Below are 23603 nucleotides of genomic sequence, written 5' to 3' on the forward strand. Positions count from 1 at the left end.
CTTACATTCAGTAATGATCTTTCCGGTGGAGACTCTATCTACCTGCAGATTTCTCAACCCTTAACTCCACTGAAAACTACTTTCTTGATAGGGGGAACTTGCTCCATCTCGATGCTGGAAATAGAGATGTGGTGATGTCACTGAAGCGATAGAGTGCCCACCCCGGCGCCATTACATTATTTTGTTTCTTTTTAACAGCCTTATATATGGCAGAGAGGAGGAAGTCATCTGCAGGTGTAGCAGTGCAACAATCTATTGTGGTACATTATTAACAGGTCTATGACCTTCACTCAAAGTGGGGAGGAAGGCGGGAACAGGGGGGATTCTGCACTTAGACAGGATATCCACCAGAAAGATTGTTACCGAAGGTAAGTAACTTTTTCTTCTCATAGTTACTTCTACCTGCATATTTCTCACATATTGAATAGCAATACCCACATTTAGGGTATGAGGAAAAGCTGAGAGAAATTCTGGAGCAAGCAACATGCAGCATCCGGTTAGGTGCTAGTGGAACCTAAAGAACGATTGGTGCTGAGGAAGCCCATACAGATAAACCTCAGAAAGAACCCCTGTACGGTCCAATTGGGTTAAAAGAGCACCAAGGTGAACCAAAGCACGCTTGAACATTTCCACCATAGCATGGAGGAATGTGGTAGGGTCGGTTCCCAATGCCAAGAACTCGAGATACGCTGGCATTGTTGATGTCAAACGCAATGGCAGTGAGAAAGGCACTAGAGCCGGAATGGACTGCATCAAGCAAGCCCCCTTGGAAGGAACACGCTCAATCAATTCCATCTCTAGTAATGAAGGAGCCCGAGGGGTAGAGCATAGTGACAACTCACCCTTCAACCTCAATCACTTTCCAGAGGAGTCACAGTGTTTCTCTCTTTCTTGTGCTTCCTCTTCTAGTCCCTGGAATACTTGGATGATGGACAAGAGCGGTAAGCAGACTTAGACCTGGACCTAGATCTTCAACAACGCTGACCCCAACAATATTCTTGGGCACAGAACCACAAAGAGTTTACCTCCCTTTCCTGGATGGTGATAGGGGCACGTCTGCAGGCATAGGCCACAAGAACTGGACTGTAGACTCGAAACCAGGCACCACAGGCAGTAGTCTTGGGGGTCTGAAATCAACATATGACTGTCGCACTTACGCCAAGTCTTAAATCCCGATTTATTTAGGGAGGAACATGTCCCTAACACACTGCACTAATGAGGAGAAAAACAATTAAGCGAGTAATGAAAGTGTCTCAAATGTGAGGAGAGACCCACTTCAGAAGGCATGAAAAAAAACAGAACTGACACCAGATTGAGCGTTATATGACTCCAATAATGTCACGCAACTCCACTTCTGGTGTTAAGATACAGCCAGTGCCCTCTACCTGCATTGGAGAGCTATGTCAGAAGGTTCTGCTTCCAGTCTGGTGCCTGGCATATTCAAGAGGTGAGGAATCTGAAGGTAGAAGTATTCATCAGAACAATATGTTTTATGAAATGATTAAATCCTATACCCTTAGGGCCTACTCTGGCTCTGTTGCAGACGTACTTCTCCGACACCCCAATGGAATAAAGTAAGGTATGCCATCTAACCATCCTCTCAATACGGAGTGGTCCGTTGGATGGCTTTTTTTGCTGTCCATCACTGCAAACTAAATCCATTGCAGTGAGGGAGAGTAAAAATAAAAAACATACCATGATTGAATACTCCCATGGTGTGGTGGCTATTAGTTTAACATTTTCCAAAAACAAACCCCTGCTTCAGGACTTTGAAAAGAATGTAAAACGTTGGAAAGGTTTGACGGCTGGATGTCATGTTTGACGATGTCACCTGTCAAACTTTTCCAACTCAGACAGGAATTGTCATTACATCTGCGGGTCCGCAGACGGCTCTCAATTTGGCAGGTGGACTAAAGGCAGGTATGTAAAGTCCACCACCACCCTCTCTGCCTTTACTCCATCCAGTCTTTCAATACCTCTACTCATAAAGTGGAAGACCACTGATAAGGTGGTTTTGGAGATCAGATGACTAGCACTTTCAGAGCTTAGAAATGTAACTGTTAAGCTTGTGATTTAGATTGATTTTCCCACTCTCGGATCTCAGATCCACTGTAATTCAGACCAGCCCTGCGCCCAGCTGTGCCCAGTATTCAAACCCTCAATCACACTGCACAGAGCTTTTTTTGGCAATATTCTGAATGTACATGTAGTCCCTTTCTTTTCTGTTAAAGCCCAGTTGTCCAAAATCTAAAATGAGAAACTGCGCTCAAAGTAATTTCTTTTTAAACATTTTTCTAAGTTCTGGTCTGTCCTTTAATAATGAAAAGGTTTTAAATGAGTGGCCAATTGTATTTTAAGCTTTAGAGTCCTGTAAATTTGAGCGTTATGCTATACTTTTGCCTGTTAATGTTATGTTTTGGTCACAGTAATCATTTATACACTTGTACCTGTTCATGTCAATGGCCAACTGGTGTAGTGTGTGGGCTGTGGCAACACCTTGCACCCAATCCTTATGCCCAGTTGCCACTGTGTACAGGCATGGCCTTCAGTCAAATCCTAAACAGAGTCTACTTTCACCATGACTGCACCTACCTTTTGCCATACATGTTGGCCAATGGGCACAGGGTTAAGCCCTTGGTTTAACTCTATAAACACCTGTGCAATTCTATAATCCACCTCATTGTTTCCAAAGGAAGAGGAAAGCATTTGCCATCGCCCCCTCCCACTGCACTCTCCTTGGCCTTTCTTAAGGGGCCAAGGAGGGTTGGTTGCCCCTCCATCCCGCCTTCAAGTAGCCCCATGTTAACACAAGAAAATGAAACAGACAACCATTACACCTCATTTTACTCAAAACATTCCAGCACATAGACCTGGGACATTGCAATACCCTTGAAGATTACCAATTAGTATGTACTGGGGGACGTCAAACACACCTACGAATCAAATGCCGCTTTAGAGGATATACTGTGGGGGCAAAGAATTTACATGGAGGAACAGAAAAACTTGTACAACAGGCCAAACCCCTCAAACATTATGAGGACTCAACCGTAAATGTCAAAAACCCGGAGCCCTAGGTGAGCATTGAACATAACAAAGTAGGGCATGACAAAAGAAAAGATCAACAAGGATATCAGTGTGAGAAAGGACAACCACCAACCGTAAAATTATCATTAGGTGTTAGGCATTTTTTTTGCTTTATATAGTATATCTAGAACGTGTATGCAAAAGCGAGTCTTCTGGGAAGCTTCAGCACAGAAACTTTTTGACAGAGTGTGTTCTCAACTGTGGAGAAAGACCTAGTAAGTGTTCTTTCCATTGCTGCAAGATGCCTTATGCCACCTCAGAGGGTTGCCACCGTTCATGATCCACCAATGGTTGCCTGCTGATTTTTATTGACCTTCAAAGATTCTGCCAGAGGGTCCACAAACAGGAAGAAACCCTGTCCCTCCAGTCAGGTCCAGAGACGAAGTGCATACTGTCACAGGACCCAAGACTTCACATGCCGTGCTTGTTGCAGTACTACATGGCAGTGGTGTTGTCCCTGGGAACCTGAACCAGCCTCCCTTTGATGGACCATAGGAAGGATCTCAGCACCAGGCGTATGGCCTGCAACTCCAAGAGCTCAATGTGGAGACAGGTCTTGCAGGTGAGCAGAGTCCTCTAATCTTCACCTCTTCCAGATGACCTCCCCAACCCAGCAGTGACACATCTGTCACCACAGTCAGCTTTGGATGGTGGCAGGGAGAGGGTCATTCGCTGGTCCAATTGCTGTCCAGCCACTACTGCAGTTTTTTTTTAGCCTCCTATGAAACCTGGATGTAATCAAACAGGTTCGCCTGGTGCTGGGCCCACTAAAATGTCAGGTTGCACTGCAGAGCCCACATATGCCACCTAGTATAGTTTTTGAGCAGGGATCAGGATGCCAACAAACCCAGAAGATACAGAACCACTCTCACAAAGACCCAAGACCGAGGCTGAAACGTTATTGGTCATAGTCTGAATGTTCTAGACTCACTGTGATGAAGGAAAGAGCCGAAACTGCACTGAATCCAGGATGGTTCCAATGAAAGGTAGCCTCTGTAAAAGAGTCAGGGTTGTCTTTGGCACATTGTCAATGAAAGTCAGTGATGGGAGGAGGTTTGATGGCACCTGGAGGAGGTCTACAACTGACCATGGTAAGCCCACCTTCAACAGCTAGTCATCAAAGTAGGGGACACCTGGAATCCTCAACTTCCAATAATGTTCTGCAACCACCACCTTCACTCTTGTCAACACCTGAGGGGCACTGGTGAGACTGAAGAGGAGTATGGCAATCTCAAAATGTTTGTGCTCCACATTGAACTGCAAGTAGCGTCTGCAGGACTGTGTGACTGGCATATGAAAGTAGGGACCTGGAATTCCAAAGGCATCCTCCGATCACCTGGACCCAGGGCAGACAAAACGTGGGTCAGAGTGAATATCTTGAATGTGTCCTTCCGCAAGATGGCGCTTATTAGGCAGGGATTTAAAATAGGACTAAAACATCTGTCCTTCTTCGGAATGAGGGAATATCAGAAGTAGCAGACAGTGCCTATATCTGGGGCTAGGATCGTCTCTATGGCTCCTTGGACTACACTTCTTGAAGCGAGATGGACAGATGCTCCTCTAAAAGATATCCTGATGTGGAAAAGAGGTATAGTGGATCTAAAAGGAACGGCATGGAATAGCCTTGTTGAATCATCTCCAGGACCCACCTGCTGGATGCTATCTTTTGCCACCAGTGGAGGAAATGTCTGATATTGCCTCCCACAGGTTGGTCATGTCCCAATAAAGGCAAACTAATCCACCTTTGAGGTGAATGCCACAGGTCCAGGGGACTGGGAATTACATTGCCCCTGATGGCCTGATTGTGATCCCCACCCCAGAAAGAACTGGGGTGTCTTGCGGGGAGGCAGTAGACCATGGCATTGTTGGTACACCAACCCTCTGGAGCAGCCTCAAAAGGGGCAAAATAGTTGAGGGCACTGTCGTGCTGGGGTGGAAAGAACTATGGAATGCACTGTGGCTCTGCTTTCTTTAAAGCGTTCTAACGCTGAGTAGGCCTTCTCGCCAAACAGGCGAGACCCACTGAAAGGTAGGTCCATTAAAAAGGCTTGCATGACACCTCAAAAGCCCATTGATTGCCTCCAAGTGTGCCGCTTATGCACCACTCTTGAGTCAACTTCTCCGCCAAAGTATTCAGTACCATCCAGGCCAAACCAGATGATGTACTTTGCAGGATCCTGACCATACTAGATAGTTTGAGCCAGGTTAGCCCGAAATTCCTCAGGGACTGCAGGCAAAATCTCACAAACCATGTCCCATAAAGCAGGGGTATACCTCCTCAGCAAGCAACTGCCGTTGACTGACCGGAGTAGCTCCTTGCTAAGCAAAAGGCCTAATTGAATTTCTAAAGAAGCCTTGTGACCTCTATCCTCACTTCAGGGACTAGGTTTCCTTCATCTAGCTTCAGTAATGTCAGTATTACACTTCCTCAGTCAGGGAAAACAACCTCATTTTGATCATGTGCAAAGGCTAGGTCGGGAGTATCCAAAGTGGATCTCAAAGGCATCCATGTTTCGAGTTCATTCACACACACCAAGCAAGTACCGTGCAGGCTACAAACACAAACATGAACAACATACACTTGGGATGTTAGCAGGAGAAGCTAGGAAAGCACATAGAAGCAGATCTTTACACAAGTATGCTAGTAGGCATTCACTCCAGTGACACTAATAAAATGGTACGGACACAATTATGGAATCACAAAACTTGGTACGCTGTCACCACCACTCTATGTACAAAAACCCATCAAAGAGAGTAGTCCACTGTACGTCAATGAGCACACTATCAGATCACATGACAAGCACAGGACACTCATGAAAAAGGACATGTGTAGGCCTTTCCACAAACATTATATTAGCATGACAATAGAGCCAATCTCAAAAACCAGGATACCAGATACACGAAGGCAGGCACTTAGGGCAGGGGAATATGACTGACCACCATACAAGGGGCATTTCTATCCAACAAAGGCTTATAGCAGAGTGCCCATTCATGAGAAGACACCAAGATACCCCAGGTTTGTCAACAACAAGACAATATTGTAAGTTTAAAAGTGTTTTCAGCCTTGCCTTCCCTCAGACAAAACACAAATCTGAGTTGTTGGACCCACAGTTGTTTCTTGTGACTTAATTGCACCACCGAAATACTATCATGTAGAATGAGCTGTCTTTAAATGATATCACCGTATCACATTATGTTTATCTATATATTTGTAAAAATGTGGTCGAAGATGCAAAACTTTACACTGGGCTGTGAAATTAGTTTAACCTATTTGGTACACCTGCTTTTTAAGCAGCAGTTGGATTTCACATAACCCCATGCCTTCAGTGAGGTGAGGACAGCACCTCCACTCTGCAGAAAGTTCCAGCATCACTGGCTGGATTAGAAGCATGTTTACCAAACTTTCTGTTGGAATATTGAATGTTGTTTGTTTACAACACACCAGACCAACAGATATTTAGGCCACTGTTGTCATCTTGGTGACCATGGGGATTGTCAAAGCACAGAGGTCTGCGTTCTTTGGAAAGTCTCCTAGTGTAGTGTACTGGAGCATTTGAGCAAACTCAAGATTCCCTTAAATACAGTGAAGATGGCTTCCAGTCTGAAGATAAAATCAGCAGGGCCTCAGTAGTGACTACTCTGTCAGCAAAACAGACACAAGCGTTGATGTGGAGATGGATGTCACTGTTATGTACAAAAGCTTAAGTTGACTTCACTGGTGTCAAAATGGACAGCTTGGATAAAAGTACTGCAAATGTCACCAGTGCCAGTACTGTCAGAGTCGAACTTAAAACCACTGACGTCACAGCCTATTCTGTATTTAGCAGGAGCACTAGAGGAACTCTTTGAAAATATCAAACAGAGCTTTCTGAAAAGCTTCAATTTTCACTTTCAAGGCCCCAGGGGGGAAACACACTGCTCTGTGCACCCCTCCATTGCATTCCTTCAACTAAAGACTGCAGAGAGATGGCAGCAGTCCCATTTCCCCATTTGCTATTCCAGGAGGGACAGGGAGTGTGGGTTGACAGCTTCTTAGCTGCTGTGATAGGCTGGGGTTGTACTGTTAGACTTCTAAGCTCATACACAAGGCCAGTAGGGCAAGAAAGCAAACACAAGCAGATGATGGACGTTCCAGACACTCACCCCCAGTCACAGATCCTGGTTGAATCCATCATCGTTCTTTAGCTCACTTCGCCACCCCAATTTAGACAGTTATATGCAAATCAGTCTTGACGCTGTGCATCATGAGAACAGTCCAGTCCGAACTGCCAAGCCATGTCTTCCCTGGACCGGAAACAAGAATCCTGGGACCGGTTTCAGGCTGACAGCCCTCATCAGCCAGGCTAGTAGCTTGAAACCAGTGGCAAAGTGGAGCAAGGGACCCACGTCTAGGCATACACTACCAACTTAAGGCAAACAAAGCAAACATAAGGAGATGATGGACGGAGTGCTGAAACTTTTCAGACACTCACCCCCAGTCTCAGATCTGGGTTGAAACCACCATCATTCTTTAGCTCTCTTCGCCACCCAGTTTAGACACAGCTATATGCAAATCAGTCTTGCCCCTGTGCCTCATGGGACCAGTTCAGTGGGGCAAGAAAGCCCATGTCCCTCTCAGGCACGGCATTTGGGAAAGGTTGGTGAAGTAGTCATTCTAAGGAATATTTGCTCCGACAGATTACACATAGGGAGCTAGAGTACACATAGGGAGCCAGAGGCCCAAGCCATGCAAGTCTGATGCTTCGTGCTTCTCAGGCGCAGTTCCAGAGGGGTTCCTCTTCCGATAAGCTTTATTCTCACAAACTAGGTCGTTTTTTCTGATTTTTTTTTTTAGGCCAACAGCAACTCGAAAGTCTTTGGTATTTAAGAAAAGTGAGTGATGTCTAAAACAGAATCACTCTGAAGCCCTATCTCTGGTGTTTGTGGCCAAAGTATGCGTTGGCTGCCTGTAAGAGGAGGTCCTTGATGCCTTCCAAGACCATGTGTGGGCCAGGGACCAAGTAATCATTAGGAACTCTCAACGACAAGTCTTGTACTCCATCTAAGTCTCATTCCAGCCGTTGCCGTCCTAAAGGTGGTCTAAATGTATAGGAGGAAGCATTCATCTTCCTCTTTCCGAAAAGAGAGAAAGCAGAGAAGGACAAGGGACCGTGCCAGGTATACTATCTCCTGACCGCAGCTCTGATCAACCCTACAAGGGCTTAGCCGAGCCCGAAGTGAAAACATAAAAAAAGTCGCATCTAAAATGTTATGCACCAATAATCACGCTCAAAATGTGCAGCTGAGCCTGGAACTTCCCCACAGAGCAGAAGTTCAAGTGCCATTAAAAAGTGAGTAAAACAGGACATTCTACTTCCACTCTCAATCACTCTTTCTGATCCACCTGATAAATACAACAATAGAGGAAACATGCAATCAATGGCACTCGTGCAATTGTAGTTTTCAAATTACTAAATGCGGTACGAGATCAGCCAACATTTTGATAGAGAGCGTTTTCACGTTTGTGTCTAAAAGAGAAGGAAATTAAATGGCTGCTCCAGATGATTTTTTTAAATATTTTTAAATGATGGACAAAATGTATTAAGAAATGTTTGCGCCAGTCATGCCCTGGTTGGAGGTACCAAGATCTCTTGTTTGCATTTCAGAATATCTGCATCTGAGGATAGTCCCAGTCCTAGCAAATATGATCAATTAAAATTAGACAGTCCGTTATTCAAAATCCATTTGTGGTTTTAAGTGAACATCCTATTTCAGGCACCCTCTCTGTATTTTTCCTACCATCTAAATCACTTCTGTGATTTAGATTTGGATTCGTAGCGCACCTTGCATTGCATTTTGCGATGCAGGGCGCGCTACGAAATTCGTTTTATTAATTAAATTGTTTACTTACCTTCAATTATCCATACTTCAGTTTTTAGCACCCCCCACCCTGTCCCTCCCCCACCCGCCTCTCCGCCACACCGAAACTCCCTCCACGGGCCGTGGCTGTGTTTTAGGTGACCTGAAGTAGCCTACATTGTCAAATTTGTAGGAGTGCAATGAGTAGTAGTTGTGTTGCTACTTTCATTGGCAGCACTGGCATGCCCAATGGGTGGTGCAAGCTGCAGTGGCCCCTGGAGAAGGGCTCCGGCACTTACTTATTTTTTTATTAAACACTGCACGACAAGCAGCCGCAAGGCAGATTTCTCATATATAGATCTGGCACAGGACTGAAGAAGAAATACAGGCCTTCTCGCACAAAGACATGCATCATGCAGCAAACCTCCCTCAAACAAATCAACATGTGCAAAACAGGTAAAATCACAGCAGACATCACTCACACACAGAACAGGCACAGCACAGCCAACAGCACTGCAAATATCAATTCAACCATCAGAACTTAGAGTGCACGCAGAATCTGTGCATCTTCACTTCAAACAGATAACATACCGCGCAATTGGAATCAGTGTAATCCGCCTTCTAACATAGAGATGAGGTACATCAAAGAGTTTAGAATTAGAAGTCTCCTCCCAAAGTATAGGTAAAGCACAGGTAGAAAAGTGATACTGTCATTTGTATATACAAAGAGAGCATAAAGAACAAGTTACTTACCTTCTGTAATGATGTATTTGGCAGAGATATACATTCGTTGTAGATTTCTTACCTTAGAAATTTCCCCAGGCATTGTTATGAACCCCAATGTACCCCAATATAGGCCTAGGTAGTTGCACAACCCTTTCCCTACATTTGTCCTACCATTGTTCTACATAATGGGCCTGCACAACCTTTTACCTAGTTAGGTGCTGAATAAATGTAGTGTGGTTTTCTATGGAAACTAGCCTAATTAAACTAGCCATGAGGATTCTCAGTATCATTACAGGATTACCATCTTCTGCATAATAACTTTATAAAAGGGTCACCACTATCGACATCCCTGGCCAACACGCCCATAGTACACATCTAGGTAGAAACCCTGAGGGTACCCTTTGGGTATACAGCACCACATCTTCGCTGGGCAAACCAGAGGAGAAAGCCTTCCATGCTGACACGTTGACACGAGACACTGAGGTCCCTGCACACAGACCCTCCAGCACGCAGTGGTGTGACATCCCTTGCAGGGTGTCCATCTCGAGACCAAGATGGGGTCCTTCGCTCTCACACATCAGGTAATGGGGTCGGCTCTATCCTAACAGGATTCTTGGCTATACATATGCATACATGCTAGGTACACTTAGGTACATCTAATTAGGGTTTTCACAGTAGGAGTACACATTATTTGTGTCATGTATCTATATGCCTGCATATATTAATTGTTTTAGCACTATGGTAGAGCTATACTTTCTCTTTGCTCTGCTGTTCTTATAACCGTATATATCTGTTTCTGTCTCATGGCTGTTGCAGCACACTTATTTTATACTACAATAACGCTGGATCAATAAACGCGTATTGAAAATGTCCCTACCGTTTATTCTGTATATCTCACTGAGACAAAGTGAGCACAAGTGACTAAGCAAAAAGTACTGTTTTTTTTCTACAATCCCTGAGGGGTCAGGGTTGTCATTTACGATAGTTGCCAGAAGCTATTCGCTCCTTGGTAAGAGGGGCTCATAGTAGCACTGTGAGCAAGCTGGTCTACAGACTAACATTTCCTTTGGGGGTGCCTGGAATCAGTCTGGAGACCAATCCCTTGTTTATGCTGTCTAAACGCACAGATCCTATAAAGATTTGTAGGAACTACATGACAGCGTGTCTGGTTCTGGAGATTTTTAACGGCAGTACCCCTGAGCATTGGTAAGTAACTTCGGTCAGCTCTGCATCGGTCATCGGTGTTGTGGGTGCCGGAATTACATTGCAGGACCTATATAGATGCTACCCATGTGTGCTGGCATCAGTTCTTAATACAGCTTTCCATGCCAGAAGTGCAGGGCCCTGAAAGATACTGACCACTGGTGTGTCAAAACTGGTGCTCTTAAGGGGAGTCCCTTTCCCTAGTTCGCAGAGCGGGTATGATGGGTTCGGCGGTAAGGAATCTACAACTAATATATGTCTCTACCAGATACATTGTTACCAAAGGTAACTTGTTCATCTGATAGAGACTAATCGTTGTAGCTTCCTTACCTTAGAATACATACCCAGAAAACCATACCTGGAGAAGGGTCTGTGAACCAAGATCACACTAGGAAGTCCTGGAGGACCAAATGGGCAAAGTACCCATCCCTCTGGATTTGGCTGTCCAGGCAGGATTGCCTAGTAAGCGTGTGCACGGATGCCCACATCAATGCCTGACAGATATTAAGGTCTGGGACTCCGCGGGCTAACAAAGTAGTTGGCATTGTTGCTCCAGAGGAGTGAGCACACAACCCCACAGAGGTTCCTTGTTCGTCAATGCATAAACTATTTTAATGCAGAGGACAACTCATCAAGAGATGGTCCATTTTTGCTCAGCCTGACCTTTTTTGGCACCCACATAGTCAATGAAGAGTTGCTCATCCACCCGTAAATCTTTGATACGATCAAGATGAAAGGAGAACACACATTTTGGGTCCAGAAGGTGGAGTCTCTCCCAGTACTGAACTACAAGCAGCAGCAAGGCAGGTTTCTCATATATAGAGCTGGCACAGGACTGGAGCAGAAATGCAGGTCTTCTCGCACAAAGACATGCATCATGCAGCAAACCTCCCTCGAACAAAACAACATGTGCAGTACAGGTAAAATCACAGCAGACATCATTCATACACAAAACTAGAGTCTCTCCTCTTCCTTTCAGGAATATGGGCAGGTAAAAGGTGGGCAGAGTGATGGATTGTCCCACATGAAAGGTTATAACCACTCTAGGAAGGGACAAAGCTTTCGGTTGAAGCACCACTTTATCCGAATGGACAGACAGTAAGGAGGCTTGAAAGACAGAGCCTGAAGCTCACTAAGTCTGCGAGCAGAGGTGATGGCAAAAAGGAAAGCAGTTTTTAAGAGTGAGAGTCTGAGAGGGCAATTATGAAGAGACTCGAAGGGAGCGCACATAAGAAAGGTCAAAACTAAATTCAAATCCCATTGGGGCATTATAAAATCGGACAGCGGAAACAAGTGAGTAATGCCCTTAAACAACTTATGAACAATGGGAGACTTGAACAAGAAAGGCTGATCTGGAAGTCTCATAAAGGTAGATATAGCTGCAAGGTAACCTTTACAGATGCCCAAAGCAGAGCCCTGCTAGGCCAAAGAAAGTATGTACAAGAGAACCCTCGAAAGAGGGGCAGACAGGGGATCAACAACCATTGCTGTGCACCCTGCCACAAATGTCTTCTTTCTACAAGCGTACACCATTTTATTGGAGGGACACCTGGCTGACAAGGTGACATCACAGACTTCGGGTGGAAGGTCGAAAGCTGGGAAGTGCCGCTGCTCAATATCCACGCAAGGAGGTAGAGGCTTCACAGGCTCAGGTGAAGAACTGTCCCCTGCTGCTGCGACAGACTATTCTCCCAAAGGGGCAGTCTGATTGGAGGATTGATGGCCATGCTCAGAAAGTCGGAATAACAGACTCTTTGTGCCCAATCTGGAGCCACAAGGATGACTTGAGCACAGTCATACTTGATCTTCTTGAACACTCTGGGCAGGAATGGTATAGGTGGAAAGGCATAGAGGAGGCTGAAACTCATCATGTGATTAAAAGCGATGCCAGGCAAGCGCAACCATGGAAACTCCAACGTACAATACTGCTGACATTGTGCATTCTCTTCGGAGGAGAACGGATCCAACCAAGGCTCTCCACACCGCTCAAAGAGACATTGCGCCGCCTGCGGATGGAGACGCCATCATGATCGACCAGGCAGAGACAGCTGAGTTTGTCCGCTCTGGCGTTCTGAGAAACCGCCTGTTAATGAACCACAAGGGTTATGCCCTGATATTCCAGCAATGTGCAGAGGCAGAGAACCTCCTGACAATGGGTCCACGACCCCACCCCAACCTGTTTGTTGCAGAACCATATAGTAGTGGTGTTGTCCTTGAGCACCTGCACCTCTTTCCCTTTGAGAGGGAAGGAATGCCTTCAGTGCCAGTATGATCACTCCAGAAGGTTGATATATGCTATAATGAAACAATCTCTAAGTTACGCGGTGCGTAGCAAGCAGGTAGGTGACAGTGAGGAGTGCTCACGAAGTGATCGGCGTATAAAAACAAAAATGATGAATACTGATTTGGGTGTAGTGATTTTCATGGCTAAATCATATCGTGTGTGGGAATATTTTAAGAGCCTATTTTGTTTCACACACTTAGTGCTGTATCTTTTATTACTCGTAGAGCTTATGAAACTTGATGAAACTTGATGAAATCACAACGTAATTAATGGAAAAAGAATCTAATACAGAAAGTTATCATGATGATTAATGATGACATCAGATTAAACCTCTAAAGCCAATTTCTTGTGGAATCTTGCTTGTTCAAGAACCTAAGGTGTGCCCACACCACAGGGATGTCACCAAGGATCTATGGTGACACTTAACCGAATTCATTTCTAGACGTGTTTTGGACGGATACGCCACCTGGTGGAGCACCCTACCCGCAACATACACTTTCTTTTAATATGTGTAAACCTTATTAATTTGGTTGTGCATTCCCCGTCACTCCTTTTTGGCGCCTGATATTGCTCATGGGGCATTTCTAATTGCCTCAGGCTCCTTAATATACCGCCTATGAGGACTTCCAAAAGCATTCCTAATTCCAGCTCTGCAGCTTGGGAGATTGTGTTTTCTTCCCTGACTGGCCTGTCTAAAGCTACTTTGTGGATCCCTCCATCGGACCAATGCCTTACCTTAAAATGGCGATAGTGAAAGACATTAATGATCACCCCACGGTGCCTGACTTCAAATGGCAATGCCACAAAATACTCTTGCCTATACATTGTTTTGCCCCCAATACGTGTGAGTGATACTGAAGACTCACCTGACTTTTAATTGCTGACGCCATAGGGGAAGGAGAGAGGAAGAAAGAAGGGGGAAGGAAGAAAGGAAAGGGAAAAAAAGAAGCAACAGCTGTTGTGGATATTTGGTATTGACCGTGGAGGGTCAGACAATCTGCATTTGGTTGTTCTGTGTCGCTGTCAAGGAAGTTGGGCTGTTTTTTAACATTTAAATTGGGACGTTAAGCATTGAAGTATTCCCTCAAAAATATTTTTAAGGGATTGGAATAGTTATCAGTACAGTCAGACTGGTCTATCTCCGAGTAACTGACATTTGTGTACGTCCATTCAACAGGGTCCTACATTCCTTATGGCACCAAGCTCACAATAGCACCCTCCCCTACCTTGCGAGCTGACCTCGCCATCACCCTCTATAAAAACGGCCTCGTTCTAATCCAAGCCTCTACCAATAACCTCAACAAATTAGCAGACATTTTCCCCCTCCTCAGAAATCGTGTCCACGACTCTGTTTGGGTAACTAACACCCGCTCCAATGACCCACCGTCCTACCAGCCTAACATACCTAGCCACCCACATACCAATGACCCGCTGTCCTACCAGCCTAACATACCTAACCACCCACATACCATCGTCCCGAGGGCCACTTTCTCTGGTCATCCTATCTCTCCTCACATGTCTTCTGCCCCTGGCTACAGAATCTCCCCTACACCTTTGATCTCCTCCCACCTAGCGCCACCCACTGACGGGGAGTCTGACACACTCCCAAAGACCACTGTATCCGATAGAGCTAGTCCTCTAATGGCTCCCCCCACTGAGCACCCTTACCGTTATAGTTGGTCTTCTAACACCACTAACAAAACCGTCCCTAGACCTCCGACCTCCTCCCCGCCATTCATCCACTATAACAGCAAGCTTGGTACTCCTCCAAAGACCCTGGAGTCTGCTCAAGCCAATCTATCTCCCCTTCCACCGCCACATGCCCCCCGGACTGCTCCTGACCCTTTGAACCACTGCCTTCTAGCACCCCAAGCTTGTAGTGATCTCGAAACTCTGCACTCCAGAGCGGCTAAACTCACCCAGAGCATTCATAGCTCCTTTCTGGACCTCATGAACCTCCTTCACCTTGCCGAGCTCTCCCTTGCTAGCCTCAAGCCACCTCATACCTCCCCCCATCCAATCACCGAGCACCCCAAGCACCCACTCCCGCTACCTCTTAGACATCTTCGTCCGCGAAAACAACCTTGTCTCCTCTCAGAGGAGGATTTCCAAGCTCTCACACTCTCTTGCAACTCTCCCACCGCCACCTCTAACCCCCTAGACCTCACGGGTAATGAAATCCTAGCCATCCTCCAGGACCACAGCTCCGTCCAAGCCATTCCCCGCCCACTAGATATAAATCCTAAACACCTCATCAGCATGGTCACCATCGACCCCAACAGGCCAGCTACCCTCCATAACAGAAGTGTGGTAAAAAGCAACCTTGCGCCCGTATCTCTGTCCATCCAGACTCCTGACACTCATCAAAGACCCCCACCTAGCTGTTTTTTTAATCAACTGCCGTTCAGCAGTCAAGCATGCAGTAGATATCGCTGACCTCATCCTGAACAAAAACCTAGAGCTAGCTATACTAACTGAATCCTGGCTCAATGAATACTCTTCTCCCTGCCTGGACTTATTAGTCCGTCCCAACTACAACATCGCCAGGCTGGACAGACATTCCAACAAGAAAGGAGGAGGAATTGCCTGCATCTACCGATCCTCCCTGATTGTCACACTACTCTTGGTGAACTCCACTGACTCTTGCGAATACCTTGCACTCTCCATTTGCAGCAACTCATTACACCTTTGTAACTTGCATATTTTTTACCACCCTCCAGGTTCTAACAACTCTTTCACTGATTACCTCTTGGAAAACATCACAACTAAGATTTCCCCCAATGCCACAGAGATTTTCCTGGGTGATTTCAACCTGCACTGGAATGACACCAAAGATCCCCATGTCAATGCCATCAAAGACCTCATAACTGACCAAGCACTAACTCAAGCCTGCTCTCTACCAACCGACTCTAAAGGGGCCATCCTTGACTGGATCATTTCTAAGGAATCCTCAGTCAAGCTTATCTCCATAGACCCATGTGACTGGTCTGACCATCACTCCATCTCTTTCACTTTAACCTGGACCCACAAGACAAAGACGTCGCAACCGGTAATTCCCAAACGCTGGACCAGAGACACCAAGAACCTTGACCTTATGAAACTAGAGGCTCGCTGCAAATCTGAACCCCCCCCCTCGCACATTTCCTCGGTCAGCGACCTCAATGAACATTACGTTTCATCCATCTCAAATTAGTCGACCTTGCCCCTCTAAAACTAAAAAGAACACAAATCAAGGACAGAAACCCCTGGTTCACTAGCTCCCTCAACATGGAGAGAAGATCCCTACGGCAATCGGAAAGACTCTGGAGACAACACCCCTCGGCAACGCATCTAAAACTTCTCCGCCAGGCGAGAAACGCCTACAACAAGCACATTCTCAATTCCCCCAAAAAATACTTCAGATCGGAATTGGGGAACGCCAAGAATAGACCTCACAAGCTCTTTGAACCGGTCAAACTCCAATCTAATAAACTGGCTAAAACACCGAAATAATTCCAAAGGTCCCTAATATCGTCAGAGGAATTCTCTGCTTTCTTCGCTGATAAAACCACGGCATTAGGAATTGAACTCAGTACCGCCACTTACACTCATCCCCCTCCTGACCTGCTCCCTTTTTCTGCACCACCCCCTCTGGCCCCACCTAAAAACCAAGCCTGCTGGACTGACTTCGAATTCTATAACGAAGATTCCATCTCCAAAATCCTTTCTACCTTAAACCCAAATACCCACTTTAAATACCATTTACCCTCTAACTTCTTCGCTGCCCCCTCCCACTCCATCGTCAACCTGCCTTCTAATCCTCCTTGATCTATCCTCCGCCTTCGACACAGTCAACCATGAAAAACTACTTGAACGTCTCAAACTCAGGATGGGTCTGGATGGCATGGTCCTAGCATGGTTCAGTTTCTTGCTCCACAACCGCTCCCAGAGATTCCTGATCAACGGCAATCTATCTGCACCCTCCCCGATCACGGTTGGAGTCCCTCAAGGGTCAATCCTGTCCCCCACTCTCTTTAATCTTTACTTAGAGCCCCTCACCGAACTTCTTCGTACCGCCAACATCTCCTACCATATGTATGCGGACGATACCCAAATTTACATCAATATCTCTTCGCTCGACGAGATCCTCTCCCTGAATGAGACCCTGAAACGGACTGTCCAATGGCTCGCCAATAACCAACTCAAACTTAACGCAAAGAAAACTGAATTTCTCCTAATCTCCCTTTCCAAAGCCAATCCAGCAATTCAGATGTGGATAAAGGCCATCACAGCCCTGAACTGCCTGCCAACTGTTGTGGACTCTGCCAAATCCCTGGGCATAATCCTCGACTGTAACCTGACCATGCGAGATCACATTAACTCGATGGCTAAAGCAGCCAGATTCCACCGGAGCTACCTTTGGAAGCTGAAACCTTTCATAGATGCTCAAAACTTAAAAATGGCAGTACAAGCACTAGTCATCTCTAGACTGGAATATGGTTGTTCCACCCTTACAGGTTTACCCATGATCTCCTTAGCACCCCTAATAGCCTTTCTCAACGCGCTGCAAGACTACTCACAGGTACCAGGAAATTTGACCACATTTCCCCGCTCATGAAAGCGCTGAACTGGTTCTCTTTAGAGGCCAGACTCCAGCTGAAACTGGCATGCATTACACATAAAGCTCTTTACACAAACTCCCCTGCTTATCTAGTATGGAAACTAGTGGTATCTAGAGGAAGCAGGAACTCCCGATCCGCTAGCAACTTCTTACTCCAACCTTCCTTCTTTCAGAAAAAAAGAACCTACAATAGACCCTTCACCGGAGCAGCACCAAGAATATGGAACTCTTTCACACCCGCTATCAGAAGAATCCCTTCTCTAGCACGCTTCAAAAAAGAGGCCAAAACCTTTCTCATGGGTAAATTCCTCATCTAAGGCCTGCCCTCATCCACCACTTTGGGACAGATGAATCTAAGTCTATTGCCTCTCACCCAGATCCCCATTCTCTCCGCCGAGAATACGTGGGACCTTTGTTTTTACTTACACTAACAGTGATTTGAACCTTCTCCTGTATCCCCCTCTCCTCCTTTGTTCTTAGCACCTCACCCCTAGCCATCCTAGCTGTTGATTATGTATTTCTCTGCACTTTAAACTTTGTTTTTGTTCACCACTGTATCTTGTAAAGCGCTCTGATACCCTCACGGGTCAAATTCGCACTTTACAAAACACAAAAATAAATCAATAAATAAAATACACATTGGTGTGTGCCATGTCTGCAATCCACCTCCTGTGTACTTAGTAAGCCACTCCTCTAGTAGGGTGCACTAGGCCACAGGTGAGGGTACAGTTGCATGGGCACTGTACCCTTACAGTGTCTAAGTCCATTCTTAGCCATTGGAAGTGCATTAAAGCCTTAAAGAGTATATGGTCTTGTAGTTGGTCATTAAGAACCCCATAGCTCCATTATGGCTTTACTGAACACTGGGAAGTTTGGCAGCAAACGTCGCACAGTAAACCCACACTAATGCCAGTGTGGGGTTTCATGTACAATGCACACAGATGGCATCTTAGAGATTCCCCATGAAAAAAGACCATCCCTGGTGTTGTTTCTGAATGGTTTACTGCCATTTGCCACCACCAGACAGGTTTCTGGACCCCTGGGTAAAAAAGCCTCCGTTCTCTGGGTCCAGAAACAATTCACCGACTGCAATGCCAAGCGGGAAGACGAAAACATTTTCTTCCATAGGTGATCCAACTTCTTGGATTTCGCAGATGAGAATGTGCACTTTGAGGATGAGACTTGGACAACCAAGCTCCCATGGGAGGGATGCTGCCTTAGGATTGCTAGGTCACCCGGAGTGAGGAGGTGGCAGTGACCAATTGTCCTGTCCATAGGAATTCCTATGCTGCATCAGAGAGGGCTTCATTGAGGGCAAAAGGGTTTCAGAAGTGGAAGCTGCAGGCTGAAATACCTCTGTCAGGAGATTAGTCCTGACAACCACCGAAGAGAGCTCAATGCCAAGGACATTGGCCGTCCTTCACACCACCACAGCAAAGGAAACTCCCTCCTCTGTAGCCCTGGTAGGGGGAGAAAGAAAGCCAGAGTCAGGGGAGGTGAACAAACCACTGTCCCCACCCAGGTCCATCCGGCCGTCCATAGATTATTCAAGCTGGTTGGTTAAAGGGTCCAGCTACCCCTCCCTTTCCTCTTCACCACCTCCTGGCACAAAATCCACACCAGGGATGAACACAGGGACAAATGCCCATGCCAGCTTGGGAACTGACGTTGATCAACATTAGTCCAGCTTCGCGTCCACGTCGGGAGTGAGGATGGGGTCGATGCCGACCAGAGACACGGTCGTAGACTTGAGCACCGTCGCCGAGGCAGACGTTAGGGAAGGTTGAGTAAGATCGACCGTTATCTGTCCAGATCTGATAACAGGTCCATGGGGGCCCTCCGGAGTCAGGGCCAAAATCGCTAGCTTCGAAGGCCTAGGGCCCCCAATCAACTCTGTAGGGCCTGAAGGGCCACCAGCAGAGCTGAGCTTCCCCAAAATATACAGGGCCTCATAAAACTTCTGAATCTGAGCAGGAGACACTCAGGGTCCTGGAAAAGCGGGAAGGTGCAGAGTTGTATCAGAATTTACAGCACAGTCTGGCTTCAGAAACACGGAGCAGGCACTGTGGAGCGCTAGGACTACAAACTCCCCTGAGGTTGTGGAAGAATAGTATCAGCAATGCATGCATCTTTTATACACATCTATATGGTTAACAGGGTTTGATCGCAAAGGGGTGCTTTACAACAAACAGGAAGAAGCTGACCAAAACTGGATATGGTGGCTTCAGCCATGTATAGCTGCTAAGAGGATCCATGTCATGTGAAGCTCTTTCAGCCAGTTCCATGCTTTCTGACCTTCAGCTCTTTGCATTCTGAGATATGTTCACACACACACTCAAAGCAGCATTTTGCTTTTAGTGAATGTGTAAAAAAAAGTATTTAGGAGTGACATATTACATAGAGCAAAATATTCAGGGGCATCCTAATCCAATCCAATCCAATCCAACATTCTTTATTTCGGTCCTTAAGACCATAAAAGATTCACAAAATACATTTATACCCACATTTTTAAAAGGTACATTACAATTTAAAATACAATAATAAATGGACTTTAAAAAGTACCAAAGGTAAAAATGGATAGGAAAGTCATTTACACGGTATTACAGAGAATTTGGTTCAAAATGTTAAAAGGATGATTATGATTGGGAGAAACATTCAACTATTGTATAATTAGGCAAGTAACAATTTTTTCCTTATCAGCCACATAGCCATAATGAACTTGGACACAGCGGATACAATATGGGGCAAAGTGCTTGTTTTTAAAATTCTGTATACAGACAGGTAAGACCTAGATCCCAAATTCCTGCATAATGGCACCAGCCAGTATTTTCTGGGTCTGTTATAAGCAGGGCAGAAGAAAAAAAGGTGAATTTCCTCCTCATCATACATATTACATCCTGGACAGAATCTATCCCCCTCCTTAATCCATTTACAGGTGAAGGTTTTTATAGGTAGAGTACCTAGCCTCCGCTGTATGAACAGTTTTCTCGCTAGGATGGGGAATATTATGTCCATAAAATCTTCGAATTCATAGGAATTCTTAAATTCCAAAAAGCGGTCAGTCAGGGTGCCGTTGGTGGTGGCCGACAGGTGAAGAGCCAAACTGGATTCCCTATGGATTCGCACCAGGTTTTTACGGGAGATGGTACGACACCCCTGCTGTGGGTCCTCCCATAACTCTTGGAGTTTCATCCGATATAGTTCCTTTTTGACAAAGGCCAGCCAAGGGATTCTATTGCGCTTTTTCAAGCTCATTACATGGGTGAGATCACGCCTGTAATGAGCGAGCTCGCTGGTGGTCCATAGCCTGTGCCAAAATCTTAGTGGCTTTGACTCTAATCCTATGGCTATGGAGGGTAATCCCACATCTAATCTAAGGGGGAGCAAGGGTGTGCCACGAGGAAGTGCTAAAAGGCGTCTTAAGAAGTTATTTTCCACATTAGCCAATTCACGCCCCGCTCTGTACCCCCAAAGCTCGCTGCCATAGGATGCAGCTGCTTTGGCTTGAGTTTTATAGAGTTCTAGTGCCGGGCTTATGGGTTTAAGAGTGGAAGTATTCACAACCTTTAGAATAGCACCTGAGATTTGGCACAATTTCAGCCGAGATTTTAATATTTGGGGATCCCAGGAAAGATTCTCTTGCAATGTGACCCCCAGGTATTGAAAAGTTGTAACCCTTTCCAAGGTGGCTTCGCCCAGGGTGGGATTTGATCTAGTCTTTGGGGATGGGTTGAAGATCATGAACGTGGTCTTCTCGGTATTGATCTCTAGACCATGCTGTATACAGAAGAGACCAAATCCATCCAGGATCCTTTGTATCCCCATCGGAGATTTGGAAAGCAGGAGGGTGTCGTCAGCAAACAAGCAGCATTTTGCTTTTAGTGAATGTGTAAAAAAAGTATTTAGGAGTGACATATTACATAGAGCAAAATATTCAGGGGCATCCTAATCTGTCCCACATAATATAAGACCACATGGCAGCTATGCATGTGAATCTATATTTGGTATATGGATTCCCTACAGACATATTCATAAACAAGCAGGCAGGTATATGTATTCCCTACACAAATACTGTCAAACAAGCATGCATATTGCACATGTGTGCATGCACACAGCAAAGAATATATCCATGTTAACTTTAAGGAGCAGAGCAATACGCCTATAGGTATCCATGCAAAAAAAACAACCTACATAAAGTAACCAATACACACAGACCAACAGACAGATAGGCACACACGTGCACGCAGGCACACATGAACGCACACAAATTACAACTACCAACAGAGATTCAGATAATCATTTGCAAACACGTAACACAGAGAGGAGCAAACACAGGCAACATGCAAATAATCGCAGGCTACATTCTTACAAATACCCATGCACACACGAGTGGATGTGTAAAAAAAGGGTCTGGGTGGATGTTCAAGTCTAATCATCCATCAGCCTATGCACTCACCTATTAATCGCTGACATTGACCTACTCATAAATACACTCACCTATTTATACATTCATGCACTCACAAAACTCATTCAGCATTCATGAACGCAATCAATCGCTCAGTCATTCAATCCACTGAGTCAACCATGGACTCAGTTACCCATTAATCTAATCTGACTAATCAAATCATTCATCCTTGCCTCCCCGTCCTCGTAGTGACACTCAGAACGTGCCCAATTAGTGAAGAAGCACTTTCATTTATAAGAAAAAGCTAGCTTTGTCAAAGCTTGTCTTACTAAAGTGTAGTATTATAATGGAGTGCAAGCTGGCCGTCCACCACCTACACGCATACCTCCTTTACAATTAAATGACTCCTTCCCAACCCATTTTTGCCCCCATTATTCCCATTCTTACAAACCCCTCATTACGATGTTCGCGCAAATTGCAATTCGAGCCTTAACAGGAGTTTGCATGGTGCTTATGTAGAGGCATCTATGGACCATGAACCAGGGGATTTCCAGGACAAAGGCATGCTTGTATTGTTATTTAAAAAGTGCCCCTGTGAATACCACACTCAACGATACAGGTATTTATCAGGGTCACAACGATACAGGTATTTATCAAGGTCACAACGATACAGGTATTTATCAAGGTCACAACGATACAAGTATTTATCAGGGTCACAACGATACAGATATTTATCAGGGTCACAACAATACAGGTATTTATCAAGGTCACAACGATACAGGTATTTATCAGGGTCACAACGATACAGGTATTTATCAGGGTCACAGCGATACGGGTATTTATCGGGGTCACAACGATACAGGTATTTATCAAGGTCACAACGATACAGGTATTTATCAGGGTCACAACGATACAGGTATTTATCAGGGTCACAACGATACAGGTATTTATCAGGAACACATTTATCACCCATGATTATGTAAACATACTGAGGGAAAATGTTAATTTGCTGTTGCCTTTTTTAAAATCTATTCTTATTTATTTATTTATAAAGTTTTATATAGCGCTAGCTAGACCCGTGGGTAACAGAGCGCTTTACAAACACAAAGGAAAAGAAAAATTGCATAACATCGCAAGACATGAGGTCAGCCAGAACACCCATTAGACACTCACTTCTCTGAACCATGACTGCACACAGGGCCGGCTCTAGGGCGGTGCGACTGGTGCCACTGCACCGTGTGCTAACTTCATATTGGGGCCCCTGTTTGCTTAAAAGCATCTGCTGCTGTGTTCCTGGCCTCCTGCAATTTTCAGTCAACAATTAAAATGTCAAGAAAACTCCAGTGATTTATGTTTTTCCTGGCAAGATCGGAGTTTTGTTTAGTAGAAGTTTTGACTCGTGGAAGTTTTGAAGGTAGGGCAGACGGTTAATATGCCTGCTGCAAAGAACATGCACCATGTAG

General features: G+C 45.4%; 1 protein-coding gene across 1 annotated transcript in view; it reads right to left on the reverse strand.

The window, feature by feature from the left end:
• Positions 1-23603, reverse strand: part of CARMIL3 (capping protein regulator and myosin 1 linker 3) — a 1161278-nt gene that overhangs the window by 543609 nt on the left and 594066 nt on the right. The window lies entirely within an intron of this gene.

This window comes from Lissotriton vulgaris, chromosome 5 (genome assembly GCF_964263255.1).
Source record: "Lissotriton vulgaris chromosome 5, aLisVul1.2, whole genome shotgun sequence".
Classification (NCBI taxonomy): domain Eukaryota; kingdom Metazoa; phylum Chordata; class Amphibia; order Caudata; family Salamandridae; genus Lissotriton; species Lissotriton vulgaris.